The sequence below is a fragment of the Ammospiza nelsoni genome, chromosome 29, assembly GCF_027579445.1.
Source record: "Ammospiza nelsoni isolate bAmmNel1 chromosome 29, bAmmNel1.pri, whole genome shotgun sequence".
Lineage (NCBI taxonomy): Eukaryota > Metazoa > Chordata > Aves > Passeriformes > Passerellidae > Ammospiza > Ammospiza nelsoni.
This window is the reverse complement of record NC_080661.1, coordinates 2310084-2327695: the sequence shown is the minus strand read 5'-3', so window position 1 is coordinate 2327695 and position 17612 is coordinate 2310084. Positions and strand designations below refer to the sequence as shown.

General features: G+C 55.3%; 1 pseudogene; it reads right to left on the bottom strand.

The window, feature by feature from the left end:
* Window positions 1-17612, bottom strand: part of LOC132085208 (zinc finger protein 850-like) — a 418453-nt pseudogene that overhangs the window by 297113 nt on the left and 103728 nt on the right.

The following is a 17612-nucleotide window of genomic DNA, read 5'->3' as shown; positions in this document are numbered from 1 at the left end:
CAATAGGGGGGAAAGGGGGCTGTGGGGAGAACAGAGGACATCTAAACAACAGACTGCAATAACATAATCACACATCAATAAAGCTTCTCTTAACATTCACACAGCATTCATCCCTTAATTGCGAGAGCCAATCATCTCATTAGCCATCTATAACAGAAATGGATCCAAAATCACCGTTAAAAGGCTTGGTTCAACTTAAAATTACCTAAAGAGGCCTAAAATGCACCCATATGAGCCTAAAGTTATCCAAAGAGATCTAAAATCCACCCTTAAACCGCCCAGTTTTTTCTAAAATCACCCTTAAACTGCCCAGTTTAAGGCCAAAATGGGCCAAATGGGCCTAAACCCTACCAGATTTTCCTAAAATCATCAAAAGGCATCTAAAATCCACCCTAAAACTGCCCAGTTTATCCTAAAATCAGCCAAACAGGCCCAAACCTCCCCCAAATGGGCCTAAAATCATCCAAAGGGATCCAAAATCTACCCTCAAACCTACCACATTTGGCCTAAAATCAGCCAAAGGGGCCTAAAATCCACCCCAAAAGGCTTGAAATCCCTGCAAGGGATCTGAAACACACCCTAAACCTGCCCAGTTTGATCTAAAATCACCCAAATGGACCTAAATTCTCCGGACCAAGACCAAACCCAGCAGCAGAACCAGCACCAGCAGCAAGACTGAGACCGACACTGGAACTGGGATTGGCAGCACTACGGGACCGGCACCAGGACGAGAACCAAGACCCAGACCAGAACCAGCACCAGAACTGGCACTGGGACTAAGACTGAGACCAAGCCTAACACTGGGACTGGCACCAGGAGTGCTTTGGAAATGGGACTGGCACCGGCAGCGCTCCAGGACTGGGATCAGGACCGAGACTGGAACCTGGCGCCCGCACTGGGACTGCTCTGGGACCAGGACCAGGACCGAGACCGGGAGCCCTCCAGGACTGAGACCGAGACCATCACCAGAACCAGCACCAAGACTGGCAGCGCTCTGGGACCGGGACCGAGACTGAGATTGGCACTGGGAGCACTCCCGGACCAAGACCAGCACCAGTAGCAGCACTGGGTTCAGAACTGCTCCGGGACTGAGACTGAGACCAGCACTGAAACCAGCACCACCACCGGCACCAAGAATGGCACCACTCTCGGACCAACACTGGGACTGAAACCGGGACCGGCACCACTCCAGGATCGAGATCAACAAGAGCACCAGAATCAGCACTGGGAGTGCTCCGGGACTGATATGGAGACTGAGGCAGGCACCAGGACCGGGATCAGCGCCAGGATCACTCTGAGACTGGCACCAGGGTCAGAAATGGGACTGGAAATGGGATTGCCACTGGGATCCCCCCCAGACCTCTGCGTTCGTTCCAGGGAGCTTTGGCTGTGCCCCCAGGCAGGATGGGGAGGAACCCCTGGGCAGGGCAGGACCCCCTCAGTTCACATTGATCCGGTGCAGCCATCCCGGTCCATACGGTCCAGTTTGTATGATCCCAGTCTCTGGTCCTAATCCCTATGGTCCCAGCCTGTGAAATCCTGGTCCACGTAATCCCAGTCTGTACAATCCCAACCCATACAACCCCAGTCCGCATGACCGCAGTCTGTACGGTCCTGATCCATATGATCCCAGTTTGTATGATCCCAGTCTGTATGATCCTGATCCATATGGTCCCAGTCTGTGCAGTCCCAGCCCATATGATCCCAGTCCACATGACCCCAGTCCGTATGGTCCTGCACAGCACACACTCCAAGGGTCTGGAATTCCAGTTCCCAGCCAGGAAAAGATGTTCCTGCCCTTGAAGGAAAGCTCTTAAGAAGGGGGCAAAAGCCAAGTGGAACAAGATCCTACAGCGACATTTCACTGCCAGCCTTCAGAACTTCACCCATGGCTGTTGTAGCTCCTGCACTGGGAACTAAATCAGGGCAGGGTTTTTGGTGGCAGCTGCCCTGGCTCAAGGGAGACACTGAGAGAGAAACAGAGCAAGCAAAGAGAGGCAGGAGAGAAAGGAGGACACAAACACAATCAGCTGAGAAGGTGGCACTCTGCAAACACAAATGCAACTGACTGAAAATGAACGGGACGGAAATCGGTAACCCTGAAAGTTTTGTTTACTATCAAATATATCCAACCCAGCCAACCCCACACAATCCCCATCCCACTGCTCCAAATTGGGATCCTTCTTCTCCCAATCTCCTTCCAACCCCATCTCACCATGCCATCGGTGGAATCAAGTGAGGTTGGCATGGGATTCAGTTTAAGATGGGAACAAGCCATTTTGATGTGGGATTGAGCCCGTATGAATTAAAATTCAGTTGTTTTCAGTGGGATTCAGTTGTTTTGAGGTGACCCTCTTGGCTTTTGGAGCACAAAGAGATGGAGAACATTGCCCAGAATCCCCCCACAGAACCCACAAATCCTCCAGAATATTGTCCCCACACCATCAATTCCAGCCTAAAAACGTCTGAAATTGTGGAACTTTAGACATCTTTGATCAATTTATTTCATTTAACTCTGTCTTGGCTGTTTTTTCGGGATGAAGATGAAGCAAAAGAAAATTGAGGCCAAACCAAAAGGAGAAGCAGCCAGGTGTGTTCCCAGCATGGATCACAGGGAGTGTGAGTGACCAGGGCTGTGCCCAAAGTGCCTCCTCCAGTGGGGGATGGAGCTGGAGCAGCGCACGAAGCTCTTCCCACACTCGGGGCACTCGCAGGGCTTCCCTTAGTGGTGCCTCCGTTGGTGTTTGGTCAAGTGACAGCTCCTGGAGAAGCTCTTCCCACACTGGGGACACTCGTAGGGCCTCTGCCCAGTGTGGATGCGCTGGTGTCTTATGAGGTTGGAGTTGCACCTGAATCCCTTCCCGCAGTCGGAGCATTGGAAGGACCTCTCCTTTGTGTGAATCCGATAGTGCCAGAGGAGATGGGAGCTGGTCTGAAACCTCTTCCTGCATTTATCACACTCGTAGGGCCTCTCCCCTGTGTGGATGCGCCGGTGGGTGACGCGGGTGGAGCTGTACTTGAATCCCTTCCCACATTCGGGGCAGTGGAAGGGCCTCTCCTCTCTGTGACTCTGATAGTGGCAGAGGAGATGGGAGCTGGTTGGAAACCCCTTCCCACACTTGGAACACTCGTAGGGCCTCTCCCCAGTGTGGGTCCTCTGGTGCTTGATCAGGTGGCAGCTCTGGCTGAAGCTCTTCCCACATTCTCCACACTTGTAGGGCCTCTCCCCGGTGTGTATCCTCTGGTGCAGGATCAGGGTGGAGCTCAGTGTGAAGCTCTTCCCACACTTCCCACACTCGTAGGGCCGTTCCCCAGTGTGGGTCCTCTGGTGCTGGATCAGCTTGGAGCTCCTCCTGAAGCTCTTCCCACACTCCACGCACGTGTGGGGCTTCTCCCCATCATGGAGCTGCTCATGGAGCACCAGCTCCGAGCTCTGGCTCCATCTCTGGCCGCCTTCCCGGCCCAGGCTGCCTCTTTCCCCCTCAGATCCCGCCAGCTGCGTTTGCAGCCCCTCCTCGTGCGGCATCTCTGGGCCTTTTCCTCCCCGTTGGCTTCCTGCACCATGGAGCTGCTCAAAATGGCCTCTTCCACCAGGTTCTGCCGTGGGCATTTGTCCTCCCTGCTCTCCATGCTCAGCTCCTGCTCTGGGGGAGGAAGGACAAGGACAGGATGGGATTTGCCTCCCTGCCACAGGCAAGGGCAAGGAGATCCCCACAGGGCAGAGCTGCAGCCGGGGCCATGCTGGGCTGGGAGATGGAGCAGCACAGAGGGGAAAGGGACACTGACTTCCTCCTCACCTGCATCAGTGTCCTGGGGCATCTTCCTCTTCCTCACAGACTGCCAGGGGTTGGGAATGGGAAATCCTGGTTTGGGGAAAACAAGGGCTGAGCACATTTGTAGGAGCGTCGGGGGTAGGACGGTGGCAACAGAGATGAGAGATCTCTGAAGCCAGGGCGTGGAACTTGCGGTTTCTTGCAAAGGGCCTGGGTGCAGGGCCCTGCCTGGAGCTGCCAGCCACAGCTCAGAGCAGGCCTGAGAGAGGAGAGGGGCAGAGAGGATGAGAGGGTGAGAGAGTAAGAGGGTAAGAGCGTAAGAGAGTTAGGTTCCTGTTACAATACAATAAATATTCTTCTGGGTTGAATATTCTATTTCTCACAAACCAATGTAGTACAAGATACAAATCCTACAGCATTTATATACAGCCTATAAAAATAATTACATCACCATACTGTGTTACATTTTAAACCCTTAATACTACTCTTTGGACCCCTTCTGCTGAGCTAGTAGGGTCTGCTCTGACACTTGAATCTCTCTGCAAGCAGAGGGAATTGTTTCATCAAAAGGGGATTACCTTCAGTCAGGCCACACCATTGTTTTCCAGTTGTTCACTAACTAGGTATCTAAAAACTTGGTTTCATCTCAATCTTGCTTATACTTTCTATATTCTCAAAATCATTTGCCAGACAATCATATTTATAAGGCTTCCTTGTTTCATCTTCCCCAACACACGTTGAGTTTCAAGGTCCCTCTGCCCGAGTCCATCTCTACAAGTCACCGGACACCTGGACTCCAGAAAAACCTCCCAAACACCAAGATTCATCCCTGAAAAAGCCTCCCAGGAGTTCCCCATCCCTGGTCCCTCCCTTCTGGTGTTCAGGGGTTCCCCCCTGTCCCAGCTGCTGGGGTCACGCTTGCATTGGGGGTCCCCCTTCTCCTCGGTGCCCGCCCTGCCCAGGCTGCTGGCAGTCCCAGCAATGCCAAAAGCTCCCCCTCTTCGCTCTCCCCATTCCGGGATGCCGGGGCTGTTTGGGCTCCCGGGCTCCCTTCTCCCCTCGTTCTCTGCTCTGGGCTGCAGCGGCTCCAAGGAGTCCCCCCTGCCCCTCTCCAGGCCCTTGAGGCTCCAGCCCATGGCGGCGCTTCCCCCTCTCTGGGCTCCCCACTTTGGGCTCCTGGGGCACACAGGGCTCTGCTCCTCCAGGCTGCCTCTGCCGGCAGCCGCCACCGGCACCCCCCATGTCCCCGCAAGGGGCCTTTTCCGCTCAGCCTTGGACTGCTTCATTCTCCAAACATCCCCACAAAAACCCAACTGGGAGCAACTGGGAGTGACTGGGAACATGCTGGAGGGAACTGGGACACACTGGGAGATACTGGGAGTGACTGGAACAAAAGTGAAGGTGAAAGAGAGCAACTGGAACCATGTGGAGCACAACTGGTTCATACTGGCAGTGACTGGGAGCAACTGGGAGCACACGGGCAGCAAATGGAATCATACTGGGACTGATGGGCTGATCTAGGAAGCAACTGGAACCATGCTGGAGGCAGCTGGGATCATACTGGGAGAGACTGGAAGCAACTGGGTTTATACTGGGACCACACTGGGAGGGCTGGCATGTGACTGGGATCAAACTGGAGCTTACTGGGATCATACTGGGGCTGAAGGGGAGCAACTGGGATCACACTTTGGGCTACTGGGAGCAACTGAGAGAAACTGGGATGATGCTGCAAGCAAACTGGAGGAACTGGAAAGGACTGGATGCATGCTGGAAGCAACTGGGATACAATGGGCATGACTGGGGAATCATACTGGGAGAACTGACACCTTACTGGGGCCACTGGCAGTGCCTGGAAATGGCTATAGACATGCTGGGTACAACTGGGATATACTGGGAGTGTCTGGAACCATACTGGGGGGACTGGAACCACACTGGGAACAACTGGGACCATGCTGGGAAGGACTGGGATCATCTGGGGAGTGACTGGGACTAGAGCAGGGGCAACTGGGTCCAACTGGGACCATACTGGGAGTGTCTGTAACCATAGGGGAGTGATGGAAGCACATTGGGAACAGCTGGGCCATGCTGGGAGCAACTGGGATCACACTGGGGGCACTGGCATCAGACTGGGAGTGACTGGGAGACACTGGGATTAGACTGGAAGTGACTGGGATCATACTGAGAGTGGCTATACTCATACTGGGATTATACTGGGTGTGAATGGAACCTGACTGGGGGTTACTGGGAGCTACTGGGCCATGTTGGGAGGAAAATGTGACACACTGGGAGCAATTGGGAACAGCTGGAAGGAACTGGAACCGTGCTGAGAGGACTGAGACTATAACTGGGGCAACTGGGATCATACTGGGAGCAACTGGGGCCACCCTTTGAGCAACAGATGGAAACTGGGATTATGCTAGAGGAAACTGGGAGTAACTGGGCAAGACTGGGACCATTCTGAGGTAACTAAAACAAACTGGGAGTGTCTCTAACCTTACTGGGGGGACTGGAACCTCACTGGGAACAGCTGGGATCATGCTGGGAGCAACTGGGATGATGCTGGGGGAAAACGAATCTACCCTGGAGGCAACTGGGCACGACTGGGACCCTGCTGGGAGGGACTGGGAGTATTCTTGGAGCAACTGGGATCATAATGGGAGGAACTGGGAACATCTGGAATTATGCTGGGAGCAACTGGGATCACACTGGGATCACAGTGAGAGCAGCTGAGTCCATACTGGGTTACACTGGGATCACATTGAGAGTGACTGGAATCATACTGGGATTGACTGGGAGTGGCTGGTTTCGTGGATTTTGGGGGGTTTGGATTTTTGGGGGATTTTATTGGCATTTTGAGGGGGAGTTTTTCTGGGGGCGTTTGGGGGTTTATTGGAATTTTTGGTAGCTTTTTTTTCAAATTGGGTGGTTTTCCTGGGATTTTGTTGGGATTTTGGGGGATTCTCAGAAATTCTGGGGGTTTTATTGTGATTTTTAGGAGATTTTGGGGCATTTTATTGGAATTGTGGTGGCATTTAGTGGGATGCATTGGGGATTTGGGGTTTTTTGGGATATTTGGTGGGATTTGGGGGGGTATTGTGGGGTTTTTTGGGTGTTGCCAGGATTTCTTTGGATCTTGGGGGAGATTTTGTGGGACTTTTTATGGTTTTGGGGACATTTTTGGGGGATTTGCAGAGTTTAATCAGGATTTTTGGGGTTATTGGGATTTTAAAGGATTTTGTGGGCTTTTATTGGGATTCTAGGGTGTTCTACTGAGATTTTGAGAGGTTTAATTGGGATTTAATGGGTTTTATTGGGACTTTTGGGAATTTTAAGGAGATTTTGGTGGCTCTGAGGCCTTCCCCACACCCAGGGAATGCCCCAAAGCCCCCCTAAAATTCCACTAAAACCCCACAAAATCCCCAAAAATTACAAGAAAACCCTCAAAAACCCCAGAGAATCTCCAAAAATCCCAGTGGAACTCATAAAAATTTAGAAAATTTCCCAAAAATTGCAATAAATCCCACCCCCCCAAGAAACCCCTCACAACGCCAATAAAATGCCCCAAAATCAACAAAACCCCCCAAATCACATAGCTCCCACCGAAAGCCAGTAATTCTCCCCCAATCGACCCAATAATTCCTCCTAAACTCACAATAAAATCCGCCAAAGCCCAAAAAAGCCACCCTGAAATTCCCAAAAACCCTCTCAAAGCACTAAAATCCCCACAAATGCCCCCAAAATCCCCCAGGCTCAGTGGGGCCGTCCTGGATCAGGGGGCACCGGCCGGTGGAACAGGAGCCACTTCAGGGGGCCCTCGGAGCTTTTTGGGGAGGGGGCACCGTGGGAGACCCCCAAAAACCGGGGGGGGGGGGGGGGGGGAACCCTGCTGTGCCCCCTCCCCCCGAAACCCCCAGACCCCGGTTCAGGGTGGGCCTGGGACCCCCCAGTGTTATGAACAAAAATTCGGTTAATGTTTTTTTTATGAGAAAAAGTTTCAAAAAGGCAGCCAGATCACTGGCCCTGCCCAAGTTCTGCGTGTTTTGTTATTGTAATCACGGGTCGTTGAGGCTAATCGCTCCTTTTGTATCAGCAGAGCCTTGCCCGAGGCTAAGTTGTACCTTTCTCATAGTGAAGACACCTGAGAAGGTGGGGGGGGTTATGCAAAGTGACTCCAAGACCACAATGCAGCATGGGGTCCCCCACTGTACTGAGAAGACCCCAAAAACAACGAGCCAAATGAGAGTTGAGAGACTGGAGTGATGTCTAGATGTGAGGAGCGGAGTGCCGGGCCTGCAAGAGATGCTAGAAACCTTCATCGTTCCTCGCCCTGTCTTCGAGATCCCCCAGGCCAGGTCTGGGAGGGGAGCGAGACTCGGTCCAAACTAACAACTGGAAAGGGATCAGCAGGCCCTAAAGGCGCCCATGAGGACTTGATCCCCCAGCTCTGCCCCTTGTAGACAAAGCTGTGCGTATCCTCCTCCTCTGAGTTGCCCTGGGAGAGACGACCGGAAGCTGCAGACCTGCTGACCTGCCCAATTCTGAGCTGATCACTTTTAATTAAGGCATTAAAAAGGAGAAGAAGTCTCCTGGCCCTGTTTATTTCACCCAGGACCACCAAATCTTCCCCCAGGACCCCTCCAGGAACCCCAAACCCCCCAGAGCTCCCCCACGGTTGGCCCAGAGCCACCCTGGACCCCAAAACCTCCCCACGACTCTCGGACCCCCCCATTTCCCCACAAAATTCACCCTAGACCCACCTGAGACCCCCCCCCCCCCCCCAAATCCATCAGACTGCCCCACATCCCCCTCAGACCCCCAATCTCCCCCAAACCCTATGAAATCTCCTCGGACTCCCCAAATTTCTCCCCGGACCAACCTCAGAACCCCCAGACGCACTCACAACCCCCCCAGTTCCTCTCACAATCCCCCAAAATCCCCTCACACCCTCCCAATTCCCCTCAGATCCCCCTAAACCCACCTGAGAACGCCCCAGACGCGCTCAAGGTACCTCCGCCGCGTGCGCGGGCTCCCCCAGCCAATAGCAGTGCGCTCCGCCAAACCGACCAATCACCGCGCTGCACGGCCCCGAACTAACCAGTCACGGCGCAGCTCCCTGACACCACAACCGCGCGTCCCCTGCGTCTCCCTGCCGCAGCCGATTGGGGCTGTGTGGCCGCTCCTGACTCGCTGCCTGTGTCTGACGCTCTCGGTCTGAGATTGGGTCTGAGACCCCTCTCCCGGAGCCCCGCGAGCCTTGCCGCTCGCTCCTGGCGCTGCGCTCGCAAAAGCCGCACCAGAACCCGTGTCTCCCATCGCCTCCTCACGCGCGCTCCCCCTGCTGCCGCGCCGCTGTGCTCGCCTCGAGAAAGCGCTTCCCCCGACCCCTTCTCTCCCCCTCGGACCCCTACTTCGCCGCTTTTCCCGTCCCTTCTCCCTCTGGCTCATGAGGAGAAAACCTCGACTCTTCTGGGAGTAGGATGGTATCTTCTGAGCCTGAGTCGGAGCCTTAAACCCCTTTACTCTCTGGGGTTTCAGGGCGTTTTAGGGATCTCTTGGGCTTTCTGGGTGGTGGGGCTGGAGGCAATGACATTGCTCCCTGCTCCCTTTCCTCAAGAGCCTTTTCCCCCTGGCTAGCTGGGGCCAGAGCCAATCTCCACTTCGAGCCTTTCTCTCCTCCCCCTGCCTCTGAGGGACTCACAACAAGTTGTTGCCTGGCCAACCTTTTTGACTACACTGAGATACCTTCTAACATAATTCTTGCCGGAGACAGCAATTTCAAGGCTGTCTCATCCTTTTTCGTGGCTAAGAGATAAAGATGTCTAATAATTTCTTGCCAAAACCCCACTTCAAACAACAGACGCGTCTCCGAAAACGGGTTATTAAGTCTCACCCACAACAGAAGGTCTTTAAGCTCCTTCTTTGGGATGCCTACTGTATGGGTGTCTGCCACGCCTTGTAAGGCGGACAAAATTCCCAGCTGTTCTTGGGAGAGTGTACCCCCAATGTTCTTAAATTTGACCTTCTCACCGAATCTCCGTCGTCAGAGCAGTCTGAAGGCTCCCGATCTCCGTCCAGCAGGTCACAGGAGATGGATCCAGAGGCGCCTTTCTGGTTCCGGTCCGGGCTGTTCCGCTGCGAACCTTCTTCGGCAGAAGCTGAGTGTGATGGTCTTCTCAGTGGCTGCTGCTTTTTTTCTTTCAGACTCTCCTGGCCGCTTTCTGGCTTCTCTCCCAAGGAGTTATCAGTGCTCTCCTGGGAATTCGTCCAAGTCGGGAGCTGCCCTCTCGGATGTTCAGGGCTGTAACCCCCCCTTTGGTGGGGGTCGCCTGGACAGAGACGCCAAGTCTCCGATCTCGGCCTGTTGTCCCGGCCCGGTTAGGCGTAGAATGGCCTTGGGACAGCCCACGCGCCAAAGGACGAGTGCACTCTTCAGATTTTTCGGTCTTCAATATTGTTTATTAATTCTTATCTATAAAGTCATCTCCCAGCCTGACAGAGGTCTGCCCAGCAAGACAGCCATGGGCACAGTGACCTCCCACTGGACAGTCGTCTATTTTTATACTAAAAACTACGTATAAGATATTTATCTTTACCTTCCAATACCTTTTACCCTTATTAACAAGTGCACATTTAATGTGAACCAATCCCAAAGTGCCAGCATCACCACCAAAGATGGATGACAAGAAGAAGAGAGAAGGACAAGACACGCCCAAATTCCTCCATCTTGTCTCCTAAAAACCCCCCTGTACCAGAATCCCAAAACCTGTATTTTCACCTTGTGAATAATCAATTCCTTCACCACCCTTCATCCTCTTGTCCTCATACAGGTGGCACATCCCGTGCAGGGTCAAAATCCAACCAAGCACTTCTGGCAACATTCCAGGATTTCTGAGCCCCCCAAGGGTTACCTCGGCAACTCTGGACATCAGGAGTGATGTGCTGAGTTCCACAAAACACACCCTGAAGGAGCAACTGTGAGGGAACCTGTCTGGAAATGCAGCAATTGATCATTTTCTCCCTGTACCCAAGGGTCTGAGAAAACCACAAAACTACTGCAAATTCCACAACAATCTGCTCAACAACCTGACCTGGACCCTCCTTGAACAAAACCTGCAGCCCTTAGGAACCTCATGGAAAGAATGTTTAGGTTTTGGATGTGCACACCAGAAGAGAGGGAAAAGTGTGGAAATATTGAGCAGGGGCTGCACACGAGGGGCTGGGGAACAGGGGTGTCACAGCAGGAGCAGGGAGTGGCCAGGCAGGGGAATTCAGGGCAGGCTGGAGTGGATTTACCAGGGAATCAGAGCCTGAGGCACACACGGGCATTTCCACAGATTCCTGTGCACTGTCCCAAGGATGGGCAGAGCTTCTCCCCTTCCTCCATGGGAAGTCTATCAATTTTCAGTGTGAGAATGAGCAAAATGGGGAGAGTTCCTAAATGTGGCCCAAGAAAAAGCTTCCTTAGGGGCTGTTTTGCTGCCCAACAGTCAGGGAACAATCCCATGGAGCTGTTGGACACTCAGGGAGATTCCACACTCTCTATTATCCACAAGCAAACTCTGCTGTGGGATGCACCAATGGGCTCCTAAAGGGAACAAAAAAGCCTAGTTTCTTCAGGATTTGTTTGTTTTTATTTTGAGTGGCTTAGTGGGACAACAACTGCTAAAAGGATTCTATAAACTGGACCAATGACCTCTTCTTTCTGCTGCAGGAAAGAGAAAATCAAAGTGTTTGAGGTCCCAGCCAGAGGGACCCATTCCCCCCCCCCTCCCAGCCCCCCAACCACTGCCTGCATCCCCCACCCCCTCATTTTCCTCTTTCTGGGATCCACCCCGCTGTTACCTACTCAGGTGCTCCCTGGGATGGCTGAGCCAGGAAATTGGAGGGGATGGGCAAAAGCCCAGGGGTGTCTGGGACAGAGACACAGAGCCTCCCAGGACAACCCTGGGGTGCCTCCCTGGCCATAAGCACTGGGGGGCTGTGCGGGGCTCTGATTCATCCCAAAATCTGAGGCACCCCATGGAGGAGTTGTGCCCCCTGTGCCCATCCAGCCATTCCCCATCCCTGACACCTCCCTTCCCCTGGCAACCCAACCATGGGACCCCCCTTGCCTTGGTTTCTCCTCCCTGGGGACCCCCATCCCAGCACCACCATTGCCCAGCACCACCATTGCCTTGATCCCATCCCATGGGCTTCTTCTTCCCACAGAAGCCCTATTCCTGAGGGTCCCCTTTTTCCCCCTGCACCCCCAATCCTGGCACCCACATGCCATGACCCCAAATCTCTGGGGACCATGTTCCCACAGCACCCCCATCCTTGAATCCCTCAAGGCATGGAGACCCCAATTCCCCTGTACCCACATTCTCCTGGGCACCCATCCTTGGTTCCCCACATCCCCTGAGCCCCCCACTCCTGGCAACACCATCCCTCACCATGTCCCCAGACTATCCCACCGTGTCCCCAGCCTGTGCCCAGCTTGGGGCCCCGTGCCCCCGCCAAGGGCCACCTACACAAGAGGGCGAGATGTGACCTCGCTTCCTTCCTCTTTGACCAAAGAGCCGCCAGCCAGGGGAGCTGTGGCCACAGCAGCGAGTGACAGCCAGTGCACATGGCTGGGGACACCGGGATGGCCAGGAAGGTGGCGCTGCTCCTGTGGGGTGAGTGCCCTGGGCACGGGCCTGACACCCCAGGGATGGGGAGGGGAGGGGTCAGAGGGGGCTGCGCGGTCCCCTGAGGTCCCCAATGGCAGCAGTGCCAGTCCATGTTACCCACAGTGGACCTTGGTGGGACTGGGCATATAGGGTAGCTTTGGGGACAGGCAGAGGGGGTCAGGAATTCAGGGATGGGGGGCCAGGAATGTGGGGACTGGCACCTTTGGGCTCAGGAAGCTCTGGGTATGGGGACAAGGAAACTGGGATGCATGGACAAAACAGGGAAAAGACCGGTGAGGATGCAGCCATGGGGATGAGTGCACGGGTGGCAGTGACATAGACGTGTCCCCCTGCCTCTCCAAATCCTTTGGCACCAGTCCCATGCACTTTATCAAAAGAACTGCTGACCCCATGGGGACAGTTAGGGACAGTCCCCACACCCAGTGCCCCTGTGCTGCTGTCCCCACGGTGCAACTGCCACCCAGCCCTGTCCCTTCTCCCTTCCAGCCCAGACCCTCGGCCTCGCTGGTGAGTCCTTGGGGGATGCCATTGCCCCACCCCACTGTCCCCAGCCCCACGCTGGCCCTGGCAGGCTGGTGTGCCCTGTCACCTGCAGGTGCCCAGACCACCCAGCTCCTGGTGGAGCCCCCCTGGAGGCCGGCGGTGCTGTGGGACCGGGTGACACTGATCTGCCAGGGTTCAGGGAACACCGGTGCCACCAACCTGGTACAAGGAGGAGCGGCGCTTGTGGCAGGAGGCACAAGACCACTTCACTGTCACCAAAAGTGGCACCTACACATGTGAGAGACCCGGCACCGGGCTCAGCCTCCCCCGTGACAGTCTCAGACGGTGAGGGGGGTTTGGGTTCCCCCAGCCTGGCACCCACAGTGACCCCAAGGGCTCTGGGTGGGCTCTGCTCCATGGGTTACCTCCTGTGTGACTAGAGCCTGTGCCCTGCTCTGAGGACATCCAAGAGCTTCCCAGAGTGAGGAGACTTGTCTCTCACAATGGCTGGCTCCTGGTGTCACCTGGTGCCATCATGACCCTCCTGATGCCCCTGGTGTGACAGGTCCCCTCTGTCCCCCAGACTGGCTGGTGCTGCAGGTGCCAGCATGGGCGCTGCTGGATGGGAACACACTGACACTGCGCTGCCGGAGCTGGCAGAACAAACACCTCACGCACGTGCACTTCTACCATGGAGAGAAGCATCTGAAGGGGCCCCATGACAGACCGAGCTGTCCCTGTCCCCCCTGCAGCTGCACCACAGTGCCCACTGCACCTGCAAAGGCTATGGAGTGTCACACTGGAGTGAGTCGAAGCCTGTGACAGTGACAGTGCACAATGAGTACAGGGATGGGGACAGGGAAGCCCAACATCCTCCGAGGCCTTCCCCTCTCTGCCAGAAACCTTCATCCCTCCCTTTACTCCTCCCTGGCTCACCCAAAATTTCCCAAGTCCCTCTTGGTTTCCCCCAGGACTGCCCAGTTCCCCCCGAAGATCCCTCAATCCCTCCCTTTGTCCTCCCCATCCCTCCATGGATTCCCCACCTTTTCCAAGGTCCCTGCTCCACCCTCTCGCCTCCCTTCCTTCCCTGGGTCCTCCTCCCCATCTCTAAACCCCAAATCATTCCCTGAGTCTCCTCAGTCTCTCGCCTGGTTTCCCATCCCTGCCTGGGTCTTTCCCTATTTCCACGGTGTCTCGCCATTGTCCCCAGGTCCCAACATGCCTCCCATGGTCCCCTTCTGCTCACTGGCATCCTCTCTGCTCCCCTCTAATCCCCCTCTTTCCCCTCCCGTGTCCCCCACCCCTCCTGAGTCCCCAATCCCTCCTGTGTCCCCCTGCAGGGGTCCCGCCCTCAGGGGTGTCCTTTTCAGCACAGCCCCCCAGGGGACAGGTGGCACTTGGGGACTGCCTGGTGCTGAGCTGTGCAGTGGCCATGGGGACAGGTCCCCTGTCCTTCTCCTGGCACCGGGAGGGCTCGGGGACACCACTGGGCACCAGCCCCAGCCTGGAGCTGAGCCACGTTGGGGACAATGACAGCGGCCAGTACCGGTGCCGGGTCAGCGACGGGGACAGTGTGGCCAAGAGTGATCCCCTGAATGTCACCGTCCTGGGTGAGCAGGACCCTCGGGCTGGGGGTGACCCCACCCATGGCACCCCCATCCCACCTCGCCATGTGCCAGCCCTGTCTGTGTCCCCGCAGTGCCCGTGGCCAATTCCACCATCACCCCCGGTGCCCTGTCACACCAGGTACATGCAGGTGACAATGTAACCCTGTGCTGCTCACTGCAGGTGGGCTCAGCCCCTGTCACCTTCACCTGGCTGCACAACGGGCAGGAGGTGGCCTGGGGTCCCCTCCTGGAGCTCAGGGACATCAACGTGGGGACATTCGGGCACCTACCAGTGTGTGGCCACCAACCAGCTGGGACAGGACGGGCACCATGTGTTCCGGGCACTCAGCCCTGAGCTGGCACTGGAGGTGACACCTGGCTCACCCAGGGTCACAGGTGGGGTCACATGGGGTCACCGGGGTGTTCAGGACTCCTGCAGTTCAGGATGACCCCAATGTGTCCCCTCTGTCCCCAGCAGTGGCTGTGAATGTTGGCAGGACCCTCCTGTTCCTGCTCCTACTCCTGGCTGTCATCAGGGGCTGTCACTGGTGGCACCGCCAGGGTGAGTGACATCGGGGGGGCATGGGGGTCCTGGAGTGAGGGGGAGACCCCAGAGTGGGGGCAGAGTTCAGCAGCACCCAGGGTCCCTGAGCTGAGCTGGGGGACACTGAGCCTGCAGTGACCTCATCTGGGGGTCCTAGGGGATTTGGGGGGAATTTGGAGGGTCTTGGTTGGGCTCCAGGGCCATCCCTGGGTGGACTTTGAAGAACATTGGTGTGGCACTGGGAGGTCCTGCAGAGTTTGGAGGAGCTCCTGGAGGGCTGTGAAGGGATGTTGGATGATCTTTTTGGGTCCTGGGGGAGTTAGGGGGTGCCTCTCCTTCCAGGTTTGCTGTTCTGCGAACTCAGAGGGTTTGGGACACCAGGAGGAATATGGGGCCCTGTGGTGTTGCAGAAGTTCTGGGGGCTTCAGGGGTTCTTAGAGTGTCCTGGGGGAATCAGGGGTCCATTGGGGATCGGGGCTGCAGTGGAGATTTGTGAGTCCCATGTGTGGTTGGAGTTGCCGAGGTCCAGGAAGGTTCAGGGGTCCCGGTGTCCCCTTGGTCACCCCCTCCCCTTTTCCTTGCAGCCACCAAAAAACCCCAGGACAGGTGAGTGGGGGGCTCATGCTTGGACTCCCCTTTCCCTTTCCCCAGACTACTGAGCCCCCCCCCCTTATCCCCCAGGCCTCCCCCGGAGGAGGAGGCCATGCTGGACCCCCACATCATGAGCACCTGTATTACAGCGGCCTGAGTGGGTCGCTGCTGGTGAGAGAGAGACGGTGAATCTTGTTTCTTGATCAGAAGGCTGAATTTATTAAGATATTATATAATACATTATAGTTATACTAAAAAGAATATAGAGAGAGGTTTGCAGAGCTGCTAGCTAAGCTAAGAAGAGATAGAAAAGAATCCACAACAAAGTTGTGTCCAGGGACTCAGTCCCCTGGCTTGAACTGGTGATTGGCCCTTAATTATAAACATAGAAAATGAGCCAATCAAGGTGAATCCTATTGCATTCCACAGCAGCTGATAATAATTGTTTACCTTCTCTTCGGGGGCCTCTGGCTCCCGAAGACACAGAAATATGAAAGAAAAGGATTTCTGTGGAGAAATGTCTGCGACATCTCACCTTTCTAAATTGTATAAAAATAAAAGAAAAATGCTGATGTGGAATGAACAGGAAATTCCTTCACCTATAAAATATAGAATACTAATAATTCACTAAAACAATCCTACAGTATAAGAAAATTGCAAGAAACAATGCAAAGAGAATTCAAGTCCATGCAGCTGAGTTTCAGGAACAGTCCATCAGCTGAAGTTGTTTCTTTTGGACATCTGAGAGTCCTTTTTGGTCCTGAAACAGCATAACACAATTTTAAACAATTTGAAACAATTTGAACAATTTTTAGAATGTTCTTTTCTGGCCCTTCAGTGCTTCAGCACTTCAGAGCTGCTGCCCGCCTATTTTCAATCTTTTTTATTTAATTTTTTTTTTTTTTTTTTTTTTTTTTTTTTTTTTTTTTTTTTTTGATCGAAAAGCAAAAGAGCAGCAACCGGGCAGAGCAATGCCAGAGAAGGAAAGGCCCTGGGGGCCCTGGCCCATACTGGACCAGGAACCCCAAAACTGGCTCACACAGGGGGACCCGCACAGGGGGACCCGGACCGGTAGGACAAACCAGAACCCCTAGAAGCATCAAGAGGCCTCGCAGCGGGCCCGGCCCAGGAATTTCCTGAGCCCAGCATCCCAGGCCAAACCCATGAGGAAGGCTCTGCATTCCTGCTGCAGGCCTGAACCTTTCTGCCAGCACAATGGCAGCACGGGTAGTGAGACGCTTCCTTTCCCCTAAATCACTGAGGCATGCCAGCAGCAGGGAAATAGAAGCTGCCCCGAGAATCTTCATCTCGGGTCTGGGAATGTTTGTTTCCCACAGCATCACGGCACCACCCCCACTGGGCTGGGGACCAAAGGCAAAACTTTCGGGAGCCCCCTCCCCCTCGCCGCTAGGGCACAAGAGAGGCGGCGGCCTCCATGGGACAATCCCCGAAAAACCACCCCCCAAACCGCCGAGCTTGAAAGCCGGCAGCCGGACTGCCACAACAGTGAGCTGGCGGGCAGCCCCAGCTCCACGGAAGGAGAGACCCCCCGCCGGAGCGACTGCTGGGACGTCCGGTGGAAGCATCGGGGAGGGAGCCGGAACCGGGGGGGGAACCGCGCTGAGCGTGGGATCCGCCGCGGGCTGCTCCGAGGGTCCCGCGGGCTCAACTCCGTTTTCTGCTGCTGACTCTGGGGTCTGCTGTGGAGGCGGCGGGGACACGCGGGAACACGCTGGTGCTGCGTCCTTGGGCTCTGAAAATGGCGGCGGGCACGGCACAGGCACCAGCGGAGCTGGGAGGAGCGGCGAAGCGTCGCCGTTGCTTAGCAACAGGTCAATCGGCGGAAGTGCTGTCTCTTCGGCCCTCTCCGACACAGGCTCTGGCGGGGGCAGGGAGGCCGGTGCAACCGCGGGCGGGATCTCCTGGAGAGGCGGAGACGGGA